Source organism: Pongo pygmaeus, chromosome 2 (assembly GCF_028885625.2).
Source record: "Pongo pygmaeus isolate AG05252 chromosome 2, NHGRI_mPonPyg2-v2.0_pri, whole genome shotgun sequence".
In the NCBI taxonomy this organism is placed as follows: domain Eukaryota; kingdom Metazoa; phylum Chordata; class Mammalia; order Primates; family Hominidae; genus Pongo; species Pongo pygmaeus.
This window is the reverse complement of record NC_085930.1, coordinates 148,357,954-148,373,111: the sequence shown is the minus strand read 5'-3', so window position 1 is coordinate 148,373,111 and position 15,158 is coordinate 148,357,954. Positions and strand designations below refer to the sequence as shown.

At 44.0% G+C, this 15,158-nt stretch overlaps 1 protein-coding gene across 6 annotated transcripts in view; it reads left to right on the top strand.

The window, feature by feature from the left end:
* The first annotated feature begins 510 nt into the window (after nt 1-510).
* Nucleotides 511-15,158, top strand: part of NMNAT3 (nicotinamide nucleotide adenylyltransferase 3) — a 114,446-nt gene continuing 99,798 nt past the window's right edge. For 2 of the 6 annotated variants that reach the window (XM_063662227.1, XM_063662228.1), the window contains exon 1: nt 549-894. The gene's annotated coding sequence lies outside the window, so the exon portion shown is untranslated. Of the gene's footprint in view, nt 895-5,268; nt 5,376-5,878; nt 5,989-15,158 lie in introns of all 6 variants that reach the window. The other 4 variants (XM_054479746.1, XM_063662229.1, XM_054479745.1 and 1 more) reach the window with 4 other exon arrangements.

Sequence of the window (15,158 nt, the reverse complement as noted above, 5' to 3'; positions counted from 1 at the left end):
ACGCTTCAGGCCCCAGAAATCCTTCCCTGCTTTGAGGTCTGGCGTTTACCAGGGCAGGGCTTGAGAACAGAGGCGTAAATTTGTCAGAAGAAAACAGGGGCCGCCCAGTAAGAGAGTAGATCCTCATATAACATGGCAGAAAGTCAATGGATAAATCAAGAAATCGTTGTGTAAGCTTCTTTTTTATTTATTTATTTTATTTTATTATTTTTCTTTTTTTGCGACAAGCGGGTGACCACCAGAAGAAATTAACGGAGGAATTGTTAAAAAGAGCTATGATGGGAGGGAGAAGTGGCCTGTTGCTTTCATTATAAGCAAATCTAGATAATTTTGTTTCCTAATAAGTAAGTGGGCGTTACTTTCATGTATTTTTTTTAAAAAGAAAATTCAGTAAAAATACAAAACAAACAGAATACAAAACAGGAAAATAAAAAAGCAAACACGCACGCAACACAAAAGAGCCTTGGCGGTTGGGAGCCAGCGGGCGGGGACGGGGGCGGGGGGGCGGGGGGGGGGGCGAGGCTTAGGGACCCTGGGCGGGGCCAGGGCCGGGTCTCCCTAGGGCCCGCCCCAGCGAGGGGGCGGGGCGCAGATCTGTTTCCCTCAGACTTCGTCCGCCCGGGGCCGCTAAGGGAGCGCAAGGTCAATTTCGCCTTAGGCCCCGCCTCCAGCTCAGGTACTAGGGGGTCTAGACCCGAGGCTGCCCGGGCCGGAGGCAGCCTTGAGTCCCGAGACCAAACGTCGTTTCCCTCTCGGACCTCGGGCGCTGGGCCGCGCGCTGACCGACAGCCCCTGCTAGGCCCAGCAGGTCCCCTAGTGCCCCGCAGTCCCCCGCAGTCCCCCGCAGTCCCCCGAGACTCGCCGAGCGCCGTTGCTGAGCCCTGCAAATAGCAGGTAAGCGCAGCCTGGGCCCCTCGTCAGCCCGCTAGGACCTGGATCGCGGCTGAACGCCCGGGCCCACGTGACTCCCGGCCCCCGACTGAGTCCTGGGAGTCCCCGCTGGGGCGACAGGTGGCGGCGGAGTGCGGAGCCATCCGGGGTGGCGCGAACCGGGGGGACAGCTCCGCGCTGCCTCTGCGCGCCGGCGGTTCTCGCTGCAGCATGTCAACCTAACCCCCAGCACTCCTTTGGCTATGACCAGAGTCCTGGAGACGTGGGTTCGGATCCCACCTTTAGCACTCGTGCACTCAAAGGTTAAAAATATAAGCACAGTGTCTAACAAATACTTAACATGTTCCACTCAGTGCCCGCTGCTGGGTTAAGTGCTGGGGTTACAGTGGCAGGCCAAAAAACGTGGTGCCCTCCCCCATGCAGCTCACAGTCCAGTGGGGGGAGACCGACAGCAAATGGATATCTATGCAAACAAGTGTGAACGTTAAAACTGCGGTCAGAGCTATGAAGATTGAAAGTCTAGGGTGCTGGAGAGCTTTTATCAGGGCCCCCAGCTACAAAGGCTGCTGGAACTAAAACTTTAGAGAATTCCCGGGGTGGGGAGCAACAGAGCAAACTCATCTTGTTGGGAGAGAATGTGGCTTGAGGAAAGGAGGGTTGGTGGGGCTGACCTGCAAAGAGCTGGGGGGAAAGCAAGTTCCTTAACCTTAACTTCCTCCTCTGTAAAATGGGATTGTTCTACCCATTGAGGATGGAAATGGTGAATGTAAATGACTAAGCACTGCGTGATGGGTGCTGGATGTTACTCTGCACGAAACATCCAAGGCTGGATGTTGTTCTGGACTAAACACAGTGTGCCTGCCTCTCAGCAAAGTCACTTCCCTTCTCCTTGAGTCCTGTTTCTTCCTCTATCAAATAAGTGGTTCTGAGTAGACTCTCTCAAACAGCCTGTTCTCTAAAATGATGACTGGTTTAGTTGTTCATTCTTGAAACATTTAACTGGCACCCACTTTACCCTGGCTCTGAGGATTCAGAGAGAAATCAGACGGGGCCCTGCCCTCCTGGAGCCCATGTCAAGTGGGCCAGGTGAAATAAAGTGAGAGTTCCACCCTGGCACAACCCAGAGGAAGGGTTCTGACCCACTGGCCTTGCAGGGGAAAGCTTCTCTGTTTTTCTCAGAAAGCCACCCACGAGCCCCTGAAGGTGTGGTTCACACCGCTCCACTGAGCATCAGTTACTTCCTGAATTTCATTGGTGGTTCTCAGCTTTTGGTGTCACCCACTAAAACTGCACAGAAGACTTCCCAGAAGCAGCAACTATATTGGTACCTTGCTAAGGACATGTCAGACTTTGAGACCCCATGGATTTGGGAGAGCATTTTAGGTTTCAGGAAACATCTGTCAGCTGCTCACTGTATTTTATTGGCTCAAATGATCCCAATTTCTTATTTGGCTCTGTTCACAACATTGGTGTAGACAAAGAAAGTGCTCCGTGAAAACTAACTGAGAGGCCCAGAGAGTGGAGGAACCCAGATGAGGCAGGAGTCTGGCACCATTTGTGGGGAGTGGTAAAAAAGAACAGGTAAGATGTTAATGGAGGGTGTTGGAGGGAAGAGGAGAGAGAGCAGCCATTGTGCAGCCTCTCTTTTCCCCTCTCAGACCACTGCAGGGTGCCAGCCCATGAGAAGGGAAGCTCCAGGCTTGGTGGTCACAGACCTGGCACTTCCCAGCTCTGTGACTGACCCTGGGCAGCTCACTCACCATGTGAGTCGTGAGGATTGCTCAGGCTTAACAGGTGCTTGGCATATATTTGGCCCTGAAGAAATATTAACTCCCACCCTCTCCTTCTCCTAAATGAACTAAAATATGCATAGTTGTAGTGTCTACCTCAGAAGGTTATTATAGGAATTTAATGAGGACCTAAAATACATAGAGCAGTGCCTGACATGTGGGAGGATACTACTATAACTATTGATATCGTTCTTTAGTCTGGACAAAAATTGATGGAACAAGACAGGGCAGTGGCGGGAGAGGGATAGGAGTGGAGGCAGTATGAGGAACTGTGCAGGGTGATTAGTCAGGGGGTTAGATTATCTGTTGCAGTGGTTTTGCCATAAAGCAAGAGCCTGGCAGCAGAGAGGGGTGTTCTGCATGATAAAGGGCCTCCTGGGCAGCTGCACTGTCAGAAAGCCCCAGAGTTTGAGTGTCTTTGTAGACTCAGGCCAAAGAAAGCATAGCAAAAGTTGGGGAAAACTAGGGTTGAAAAAGGTCTAAAATGGTCTTCTTGATGATGTGTCTCTAACCGATGGCTGAGTGGGGGTTCCCTGCAGGGGGATGCCACTGCACCTTGCAGGCCCTTGCCGTCCATTTGAGCATAGTAACTGCCTGAGACTGATCTGGCTCTTTGACCTGGGAGCTATGGAGTCTAATTTTGCAAACTTCGCACCCAGCAGAGTACCAGGCCAAAAAGGCATGAATCAGTAATGAACAAATAAATGAACATAAACCCAAGAGGCAGATTTTTCATGGTATATGTGCACGTGTGTGTGTGTGTGTGTATGTTTAAAAGGAATACGAAGGTAAGGAAAGATGACTAATGTATTTAAGCATTTGCTGAGGGCCAAATAGTTTCATGTATGTCGCAGCTTAGTGTTGAACACCATAGTCTTGTAGTCAGATAAAATTGCTCGTGTGACTTTCCCATGTATCACCAAAGTGCTCTAAACCTGTTTTTGCACCTGTAAAATGAGAATCATTGTAGCTAATTCATAGGGCTGTTAGGAGCATTAAGCAAGATAAGCATATGAAGCACTGACCTCAGTGTACAACGTATAGTATGGTAAGTGCCCTGTCAATAATGGCTGCCTTATTATTATATTTATTAATCTTCCCAATGATCTCCACAGTGATAAGGAAACTGAAGGCCATAGGCACAGAAGGGTGGCATGGATTCTGAACTCAGTCCCATCTGAAAGCAAAGGCACTCTGCAGACACTAACCAGACAGCTTGTGTGAAATGAAATCAACTTTATGTGCATTTCATTCATTACTTAAAGCACTTGACTATGTGAAATTTTAAAAACAAAAAAAACCTGCAAAATTATAATTTATGTGCCTTTCAAGTTCAGGTATTTTATCATCTTGATAAATCTTCCATGCATCTATGTTAAACCACTTTGGGCTGTCGAAGCTCTTAAATAAAGTGGCTTGTCCTCACCAGTGTCTGTCTTTGCTCATTTATCATGGTTCCCCAGTAAAGATGGACAGATCCCATTTTGCGGGGCAGGCCTCAGGATGGCAGCTCCTGCCCCATTGGTTTAGCTGTGCAGTTCTGCATGATGGTATTTAACAAACCACAGTGGACTCATGATTCCTTCATCATTGTGTCTCCCACATACACATAGACCCGTGTGCCACTCTAGGAATTAGGAATAGAAAGGCATTCTACTGCTAGAGAGAATCTGAGAAATCAGCTCCAGGGAAATCTAAGATTCTCTGTAATAGGTTTTGGGTGGAAGTGCCTGGGATGAGGGTGACCATGCGTCTGGAAGTCAGCACTGTCTGCTCTTTCCACCCAGAAGTGCTATGTCTGGGCTGCCTTCCTGCCCAGTGAAGTCCTGGTCTTTATCCCTGTGCCTCTCTGCTGTCCCTGCCTCTGGCCAGAGCTGCCCCTAAATCCAGAATCCCTGGGGCAGCGGCAGAGGTATACTCTGTTGCAGGGAAGCCTTCCTGAATCCCTCCTCAGCCTTCCCATAGTACCAATGGGTGCCTGTCGGCATGCCCTTCTCTGGCCACGCTGAATTACCTCCTCTGCTGGGCTGTGAGCACTTCCACAGCTTTGGACCAAGTGTTCCCTGTACTTAGCATCATGCCTGGCACGTTGTTTCTCTCTCTCTCTCTCTCTATTCCTTCCTCCCTTTCTTTCTTCTATACATACTTCAAGCAGTGTCCTGGGGATTCAAACAGTGAGTCAAAATGACATAGTCCTGACCCTCAAGGAGTCTGCACACATCATGAGACAGATTTAACAATAGAATTAAGCACATAAACACACACACAGCAACACATTTTAAACTGGCTTAACTCTCCTGAAGGAGGAGCCTGGTGTGTCAGGGCAGCATGTGGAAGGGAGAAAGATAGAGAATTATAGTCAGTTTCACTATAGATAGAGGGGCCCAAAGTGTTGGAGGGAGGCTTATGTTCCTTTTTTTATACACCCTTGAAGACCGCTGGAAGGTATTTTTCTATAAATCCTGGTAAGCAGTGGTGTATGCTGCCAAGGTCATCCTATTGAGAATGTATACTTTTAAAAACAACTGTGCTTCAGCTTCCAAATGGGAGAATAATGCTGTGATCCAGTTCACTTACCCCTTTATAGTTTCCAGAGCTCCTCCTCGGATGTTGTCTGGTTGGGTGCTCCAGTTCTCAGCGTCATACATCTCATCTTGGGTTGCAGCAGCAAACGGAGATCCAGCTCACCTGAGGGTAGATCTAGTGGCGTGGGCACTGGAGCCTTTTCCCTTCTGAGTGACAGAGTCCACCTGAGAGCCTATTTATTTCCTCTTTCTCTGATACTCCTGAGCACACCAGGCTGAGGCTCCAGCATAGATTTTATCATGTTGTGGCTAGTGGTCTGCTGTCTGAGAGGAAAGAAGGGCACTGCTGACTGCTGTTGTCCGGAAAGCTGGGCCCACCCATCTGTGTGCAGCTGTGGCAGGGTGAGCTGGCAGTGATCCTACCCATGCAGAGCCATGCCATGCCAGCACAGTCCTTCATGAGGAACCAGCAGTTCTCCAGAGGGACACCACGCCTGCCTTCAAAACCCATTCATTTCCACTGAGAACAGGGAGAAAGTCACACTAAAGGCCTGTTCAAAATAAGATGTGATCCAAACAGCCTCAGGAAACATTCTCTGTCCATACTTGAATATTATTAGAGAGTTACTTCGGCCAGAGCTGTTGACAAAATACATCTCCAATCCCTACCAGTCTCAGATGTAGACCTTATCACCAGAGATGAGCTGCCGTCTTCTCTGCAGCAAAGGAAGGATGCATCACTGCACAGAGATTGAAAAGGCCTCCATGCTACTCTGAGTCAGGTGAGTTTGCCTGCCTTGCACAGACTGGTGGGGAAGGGCTATATTCTCAAGGTACACCTATAATAGGATTGTAATCGTGTGGCTCTTAGCCATGGAGAAAAGAAGTGGTTCTGGAAATCTCCCTTTCATAAAGGCTGACACGTTGACAGTATTTATGCCTCTTGAAAGTACATGTTAAGTGGTGGATATTTATGAAAAGGGTTTTGAGGAGTAAATGTGTCCATCAGTCAACCTGGAACTTTTTAGAGCTCCTAAGATGGTTTTAAATTAGAGCCAATCTTCTTCCTGCCTTCCCCCTTCCATCAGCACACTCCCCTTTCTTTGCTTTCTCTTATAAAAATGAAGTGTCAAGGCAGGACACAGCACAGGGAGGAGGTTGGAACTGCCTTGCAGAAGCAGAGTTAGCAGATTAAAGGCAGGTGTGTAGGGGTTAGAACCTTGATTCTGGTCCTCCCCCCTTGTCACAGTGTTCTGGAAAGAGGAGAGTATGGAGCAAGGCTGACAAGCATGGCTCAGCCTAATTGCATCCTAACCACTGCCATCAGCAGCCCTGCTATCAGCCAGGCTGCTCACTGAAAGGTTTACAACTGTAAAGGAAAAGTGATGAAAACATGTGATGCAATTTGGGTGCAATAAGTGGCAGGTGGGAGTGCATGAGTGTCAGTGTCAATGAGGGAATCACACCAGGTCAGGTCAAGAGAAACCTTTAGAAGGCTGGAAGTTTCTCTGTGAGCCAGTGATCATTAGAACAGAATGCCTGTTACATGAACTAGTGTGTAGGAGTCTAACTTGCAATTATTACTCACTTTCAAATCTTCATTTTAAAGATCAGTAATAGATTTATTGCACAAACCTTATACTTAGTAACAAAGACTGCTTTGCTTTTAATTTCCCCATCTTGCCTTCTTCTATGTAACTTATATGGTGCCGTTGATCATTCTTGTCTTAATTTTTTGTTTGTGTGTGTGAGAGAAAGGATACCACTGTCTGTTACTCATGTTGTGTTTTGTAAGTAATCAAAGGACCATTGATGATAAAAGTATAGGAGCTGCCTGTTTCAGGTGTCACTGAAATGCTGCTACCTTTTGCCTTCTTCTGAGATTCTGCTTTAAGAAAATAATCTGAAAAGTAGAAAGAGCCACTGTATAAAAATGCTCTCTGCATCATTATTTGTCATGGTGAAAACTTGGAAGTGATCTGAATATACAGTATAGGAGGAGAACAAATTACAGAACGACAGGCTGATGGAATATTATGTAGTACTTAAAAATATGAAGATTAGTCGCATGGGAAACCTTAACATGCTCTGGGAACAGAATGCCATTACATTACAGACATATTTAGGAAAACAGTCTTCAAGGGAACCCTCTAAGGGGACAAGAGTTACATATGAACAGGGGAATTATGGATAACCTTTTTCATATATCAAGCTTTCTATATTGTTTTATTTTTCCTATAACTATTTTAAAACCTTAAAATCAGCCAAATTAAACAATCATCTTTCTTCAGTTTATAATTTTAGAGCACTACCTTTGTGGCCTCATCCTGAATTAAATCATCCAATCAAAAAGAATGTTAAAGCCAGGTTTGGCTCCCTGTTTCTGTGTTTCCAGTCCAGGGATACACTCTGGGTTCCGGCTGAATGGCCTGCAGATGTGCTCACCCTGTCGCTGTAGACTTGAATTCTCAGGGTTTTTAAGTTAAAGAAGGCCACTGCCTCTCCTGGTCTCCAGTAATGTGGGAGGACGGAGGAATTTGGAATTGCAGCCTTTAGAGCCCTTATTGGTGACATTTCAGCAAACTCTCCCCGCAACCCAACACACACACAGTTACCAATTGCCTAGGGTAGCCCTGTATCATTCTGGCTTCTTGTCTTGCAGGCGTTGTATTCTAGTACCTCAGGAACTGGATATTATGTGTGTACTGCCAACTCTCACTGTGACGGCCTTATATCCATGTATTCTTTGCTACCTAATGCTGGCCAAAGCCTAGTGCATGGCAAATGGTATGTTCTAAATTAAACTCATTCAATTGGCTAAACATTAGGAAATCATGACAGAAGACAAGGACTTGAGTCTGAGTAGTTTACTTGAGAGTGGACCCCAGGAAGCACTAGCAAAAAGTAGGGAAATGAGCCAGGGAAGTGTACCATCAAGCAGATGACCAGCAGGGGCAGCTGGGCTTTAATCCTGATGGGGATCTCCAGAGCCAGCATAGAACCATCTCAGAGTTATCCCGTCATGGGGCTGGGGGCTGGGTATACACATACCATTTCTGTCAGTCATTGCTTTAGCTTTATTCCTAAGGGGAAGTTAATTCTCGGGTTCTTCTGGCAGGTTCCAGTCACCAGGTAAAACACTCAAAGAGATGGAGATGTTGTCAGTGGAAGTCAAGCTGGCTTGCTCTAAGACGATGAGGCCTGGGGCTCAGGGCACAGCACTTACAGTGTCTGCTGTCCTATTCTTCCCTTTAACACCATGAACATTACCAGCGTACTAAACCGAAGATAACCAAGTCCACAATTCCCTGCTAAATCAGACCCAGTTACACTACATTGAAGACTGCATTAAGTATAACCAACCCCAAAAGTTTGAGAAAAAAATCATGGATGGAAAACTTTAAATAAGAAAAACATTACAATATTTCTTCCTAGTAAATTGGAAGACTATCAAAATTTGATTTTAGTGGCAGAATGCTAGTTTTCTACAACTGCACAGTTTAAGACCCAACACTTTAAAGGAAGGCTTAAGTGTGTAAGGTTTATCTTTATTATGGCAATGTTTTCTCCTCTCTTGTAGCTTGATGACTTCTGTTACTTTTCTAGTAGATTAAGACGATTTTAAAGAAAACTTCATTAGGAGAAAATATTTAACTTTATTTGTATCAATCCATAATTATATCTCCAGTGCCATGTTTTAATATTAATATTGGATTTACTCGCTGTACTCACTAATACAAGAGGATGGCAGAAAATTTCTGTAGTTATGGCTTTAGGTGCTATGATAGATATTTTGTAGTCATTGCCTTTATATAGAAACTCTTCATCTCCGATTAAAGATTTAGTAGCTCTTCATCAAAATATCTAGTCACAAATGAGGCATACCATGTGGTTGTGCTGACATTTCAACTTAATTCACTCTACAGTTTTGTGGGTCCCAATTCTTTTCTTCTTTTTTTTTTTTCTGAGACAGTGTCTCACTCTGTTGCCCAGGCTGGAGTGCAGTGGCATGATCTTGGCACTCACTTCAACCTCCACCTCCCAGGTTCAAGCAATCCTCCCATCTCAGCCTCATGAGTAGCTGGGACTACAGACATGCACCACCACACCTGGCTAATTTTTTTTTTGTATCTTGTAGAGATGGGTTTTCACCATATTGCTCAGGCTGGTTTTGAACTCCAAGGCTCAAGTGATCTGCCTGCCTTGGCCTCCCAAAGTGCTGGGATTACAGGCATGAGCCACTGTGCCCAGTGCCCCAGTCCATTTTGTATGCTTTTCTCTGCCATGCATAGAAGAGGAATAGCAGCAGAAATTTGGGGCATAATGCAGATTCTAGAAACACTCTCTATGTATTTATTAAGTCTATTGGAATATTTGTCACTACAAATGAAGGCCATACTCCAAGAAATGATTTAAAATTGTAAATCATGTAGCAAGTTCAATAGGGTTTAGTGGTTAAAGTTCATAGGCTTTGAGTTCTGGGCATTTTAGATTTGTGTAGAAAGAATTCAAGATCTTAGTGTTTTAGATCAATGAAGTCATTTCCCTTTAAGTTATGGTCCAAGATGCATTCCATAAAGACTGAGATGACAAATACCTGGTGTTTATGTATTTCTCCATATCCTGTGCAGATGGCAGACATCACTGACTGATACCCAAGCCTGATTTCTCCTCAGCAAAGTTCTCTATGCAGCCACCTGCTGCAGTTAATCAGAATTAGTTCACTAGATGAAGTCTATGGACTCTCCATGCTCTTAACATAGCTTTGTGCTTGTCCCTGCCATTTCTGGGAATGGTCAACAAAGGAAGTTTTCATAGTCTCCCTTCCAAAAAAAATTTTTTTAAAGATGAATTCAAGTGGCAGCTGGTTTGCTCACCTAGTGCCTTTTGAGCCACCTCTCTGTTATGCAGATGGTAAGTATTCTATTTGTCAATGACTGTCTCCCTTCCTTTTGTCCTTCTATCATGTGCATTTTGATTTTCTTTCTTCATTTCCTCTAATGTTGCTAGGAAGATAAAACAGGAAGCCCCAAATTATTTGCTATTTTCTCTCTTATAAAGTTTGTTTGAAGTCATTTGTATTAATGGAAATGCATTGAAATTTTGATTTTCTTTTCCTCCCCTCAGGAAGACTGCTCTGCTATAGGTCACCAGCGACCTTCACATTACCAAATCTTACAGGCTTTCTCTGTCCATATTTTCAGTGCAACATGTGATACCTCAGACCGTGCCCCACCTTTTGAACTGTTCTTTCTTGGACTTTCTTCTCTCTTCCCTCATTGTTTCTTCTTTGACTTCTCTACCTGCTCCCTTTCCTCTGCTGGCATTTTTAGTGGGGCATCCCCGAGATTCTTCCATTGGGTTCCTCTTGCCTGTACACTACACCTGGATAATTTCATTCACACACCTGGTTTGTAACCATCACCTTTATATAGATACCTCCCATATCCTTATCTCTATCACATCCTCTCCCTATAACCCAGACATCTGTGTCCAGCAGCCTGTTGAATGCTTTCTCATGTGGCTCCTATAGGCATCCAGAATCAGCATGTTTTGTTTATTCTAGACTATTTCCTCTTGCACAAGGCTGACTAAATGCTTGCCCCTCTCAGATTGTTTCTGCTACCTCCTTGAAGTCATACATACACCATTATGGGCTTGTCAGAAAGCTTCTGTCTTGGAAAATCAAGTGTAAGACAAGCGCACAAACCAAGAACTGCGGCTTAAAATTTAGGAACTTAAAACAAAACTGTAATGTTATTGTCTCTCACAATTCTGGAGGTTGACTGGGCTCAACCAGACAGTTCTCACTCTGGGTCTCATTCAGAGGCAGTTAGAGGGGGGCTGAGGCTGGACCCACTCCAAAGGCTTCCTCACTCAAGAGAAACCTAGAGAATGGGAGCAAATATTTGCAAACTGTCCATCTGACAAGGAATTAATAACAAGCCTATAGCCTATATAAAGAACTCAACTCAATAGCAAAAAAAAAGACCAAATATTTTGATTTTTTAAAATGTGCAAATGATCTGAAAGACATTTCACAAAAGAAGACATACGAATGGCCAACAGACGTATGAAAAACCCCAACATCACTAACATCAGGGAAATGCAAATCAAAACCACAATGAGAGGTTAATGGCTTTTATCAAAAAGACAAAAAATAACAAATGCTGGCAAGGATGAAGAAAAAGAGGAACGCTACTACATCACTGATGGGAATGTATTAAATAACTTAGTACAACCATTATGAAGAGCAGTATGGGAGTTCCTCAGAACACTAAAAGTAGATCAACCAAATGATTCAGCAATCCCACTGCTGGGTATACACCCAAAAGAAAGGAAATCAGCATATTGAGGCAATATCTGCACTCCCATGTTTATTGTAGTACTATTCATAATAGCCAAGACTTGGAATCAACCTAAATGTCCATCAGCATGCCAACCATTCTATCAATCAATAAAGAAAATGTGGTATTATATACATAATGATATATTATTTGGCCATAAAAAAGAATGAAATTCTGTCATTTGCAGCAACATGGATGGAACTGGAGGACATTACGTTAAGTGAAATAAGCCAGGCACAGAAAGAAAATTATTGCATGTTCTCACTCATGTGGGAGCTAAAAGAGTTGATCTCATGAAGGTAGAGTAGAATGATCATAACCAGAGGGTAGCAAGGGTCGGGGAGGGGTGAGGCAGGTACAGTAAAGGGAGGTTGGTTAATGGGTACAAACGTACAGTTAGAAGGAGTAAGTTCTAGTGTCTGATAGCACAGTAGGGTGACAATAGTTAACAGTAATTTATTGTAGATTTTTAAATTGCAGGAAGAGGAGATTTGGAATGTTCCCAACATAAAGATGATAAATGTTTGAGGTTATAGATTTCCTCATCATTACACATTGTATGCATGTAGCAAAATATTACAAGTTACCCTATAAATATGTACAATTATTATGTATTAACACAAAAGAAAATAATTTTTAAAAGGCTTTCTCACTCAGAGGCTGACAATTGATGGTGGCTGGCACTGGGGCCTCCACTGGGATGCTGGAATGGCACATCAGGTGGCCTAGATTTCTGCACAGCATGGCAGCTGGGTCCTAAGAACAGGTATCCCTGGAGGACCAGGTGGGAGCTGAGTCACCTCTTACGGTCTACCCTCAAAAGTCTCATAGTATCACTTTTGCCGTATTTTCTGGCCTGCCTATCTTCAGGGGGACAGAATAGACCCACCTGTCTGTGGGAGGCATGTCACTGTCCCATTGTAAGAAGAGCATGTGGACAGCACATGCTGTTGTGCGTGAGCTGGAAAATACATCCTGCCACAGGTCTCCAACATGTCTGACTAATCCTCTGAGAACCACCTGGAATGCCACAGAAGCTTTCTGTTTTATTTATTAAATTTTTTGATAGGTAACATATTTACGTGATTCAAAAGTTAAGAAAAATAAATATGAATATATTCAATGAAAATATTCCCTCTCATCTCATAGCTTCTACCTTTGCCTCCCCATAGACAATCACTGCTATATTTTTTATATGCTTTCAGAGTTTATAGATATTTTGATATTTTACTCTTTTTATACAAAACAATATTTCATACTCACTGTTCCACATTTTGCTTTTTTTTCACTTAAAATAATTCTGGAGATGACTTATCAGTACAAAAAGTCTCTCTCTCTCTCTCTCTCTCTCTCGTGTTACAAATGAATAGTATTCTATTGTGGGCTTTACTTGAGATCACTAAATTAGTTTTCTATGGGTAGGCACTGAGCAGTTTCCAATTTTTTACCGTTACAGACAACACTGCAGTGAATAACATATGCCATCTTTCATGGGAGAGAATTAGGAAGCCTTCCTCAAGAGCTCAAGCCAGCATGGTCATCCTCTTCCCACAGTGCCTTATACCTCATTCCATCATGGCATTTACCATGTCTCCTTTCATCAGACCATGGCTCCTAGAGATTATGGACTGTGGCTACTGTAACTTATTTCCATACTGCCTAGCACAGGGCCCTCTGTGTCCACACTTTGCCGAAGAGGTCTGTGCCAAGGAGGGAAGAAGGAGGGAGGGAGGCGAATGAGTACAGGTGTCTCGGGGGCCTGTCTTTCGCCTCCTCTTATTGCATCTGTAACTGCATTTATTAGTGGCAGGTACCACTTAAGGCCTGTGTGGTTTCTTCCTCAATCTGTCACTGAAACTGGAATCTGGTTCTACCCTGTTTGGCCTGGCTTCGTGTACAGGGTGTATCACAGAAGACTCCAGCCCGAAGCCTAGTTTCTGTAGAGTCTCCCAGGTCGGCCCAGAACTACTCCCTGACAGCTTGTCCTGTTCAAAAATAGCACCAGCAGGAGTTTATTGTGGAGGAGGGTGCGGGTAGTGGTCATCACATAACAGTACTAAGATATCATTGAAAAATTGCTGTCCTGATAAAAATCCAGCAAAATAGAATTCTCCCTTGTCAAGGAAGTATGCTTAAATCTCAGACTTTTATTGTTTTTGCTAGGAAATGTATTCTTTAAGGAATATAAATTGTTTTTGTTAAATTAAGGAGGTAAAATTCTAATTTTCACAAGAAATATTGACAGTTGCGCTCACTGCTTTAAAGAAGGCTTTCTGGGGTGGCTTATATTCAAGATTCTTTCTATTGTAAGGAAGAGAAACTTCACTGAAGCTAGATTAAGCAAAATTAGGAGTATGGCTAACATAATGGAAATGTTTTGGGGAATCAGGCACAGCTGGGTCCAGGTTATCAGATAGATCATGGCTCTAGGAATCTCACCTTCTCCATCTTTCAGCTCTTATTACCACTGAGTTGGCTTCATCTTTAAGGTAGGGAAGATAGCAGTTCCAGGCTTACATGGAGTTTATAGCCCCTTATCTCAGAAGACACTCTTTTTTTCCATTATCCCTATTGAAAAAGGAACTGATTTGTTCTTCAGGAATCATAGCTCCTGGACCACTCATTTTTCACAGAAAGTTGAAGTTTTCTAGCCATCTTGATTGACAGACTTTTCAGAATCATGAGGAATCATAGTCTAGCAGTTTTGAAAGCGAAGGTGTTGCAGGACCACACAATGGAGCTGCCTACCATAGATGGTGATTCAAAATTTGAATTTCAGACTGTGAAGAGTATCTAACTTTGGGATGCTAGACCTGAGTTAAGAAAGGGTTCCTATGTTAATCTCTCTACTTTCATATATGTTTGATATTTTCTGTGATATAAAGTGCTTTAAAAAAGTGCATTAAAAAATGTTTAATGCCTTGGTTTGGGAACTCTCAACAAACAAGTCTTCACATTTCTATATGTTTACTGTCTGATTTGCTCACCTTCTGTTTTTCTTTTCATTGCACAAAGAGACCTTAGTCCTTACTTCCCTCTAAGCTGGGAATTCAGGGGAAAAAACACAGTAGTTGACTTTAGATTTGTGTGGTATGCTTGGAGGGTGTTGGGGTGAAGATAGTCAGGTGCCCTTAAATCCATGTTTCCAAGCTTCCCAGAACAAAAGCCTCAGAAAATTCCAGCCAGGGAGGGAAGGAAGTCTGTGCTGTGACCGTAAGTCTACATCTCCCCCTTTCATGGGCAGTACTTGAACTGGGGTCAGTGTGGACAGATCAGGTCAGGGCTCAGTAGGGTCCTGACTTCGGGTCATGTGTATAGCTAGAGGGAGGCCCAGATGCTCAGAGGGTCATGAACTAGCGGCTGGAGGGACTCTTAGAGAGTGTTTAGACTGCCTTTTTATTTTACAGGTGAGGAAGCTGAGGCCAGAGGAGTTAAGTGGCCCAAATTCACACAGTGAAGTAGCAGGAGCAGAGCTAGGTTTGAGATCCCAGAATCTAACTTTGGAGTCTAGTACTTCTTAACAGCTGTGTGACTTTGAGTAAGCACCATTGCTTCTCTGAGCACCATGAGATCGGCAGAATAATGGCCCTCCAAATGTCTACATC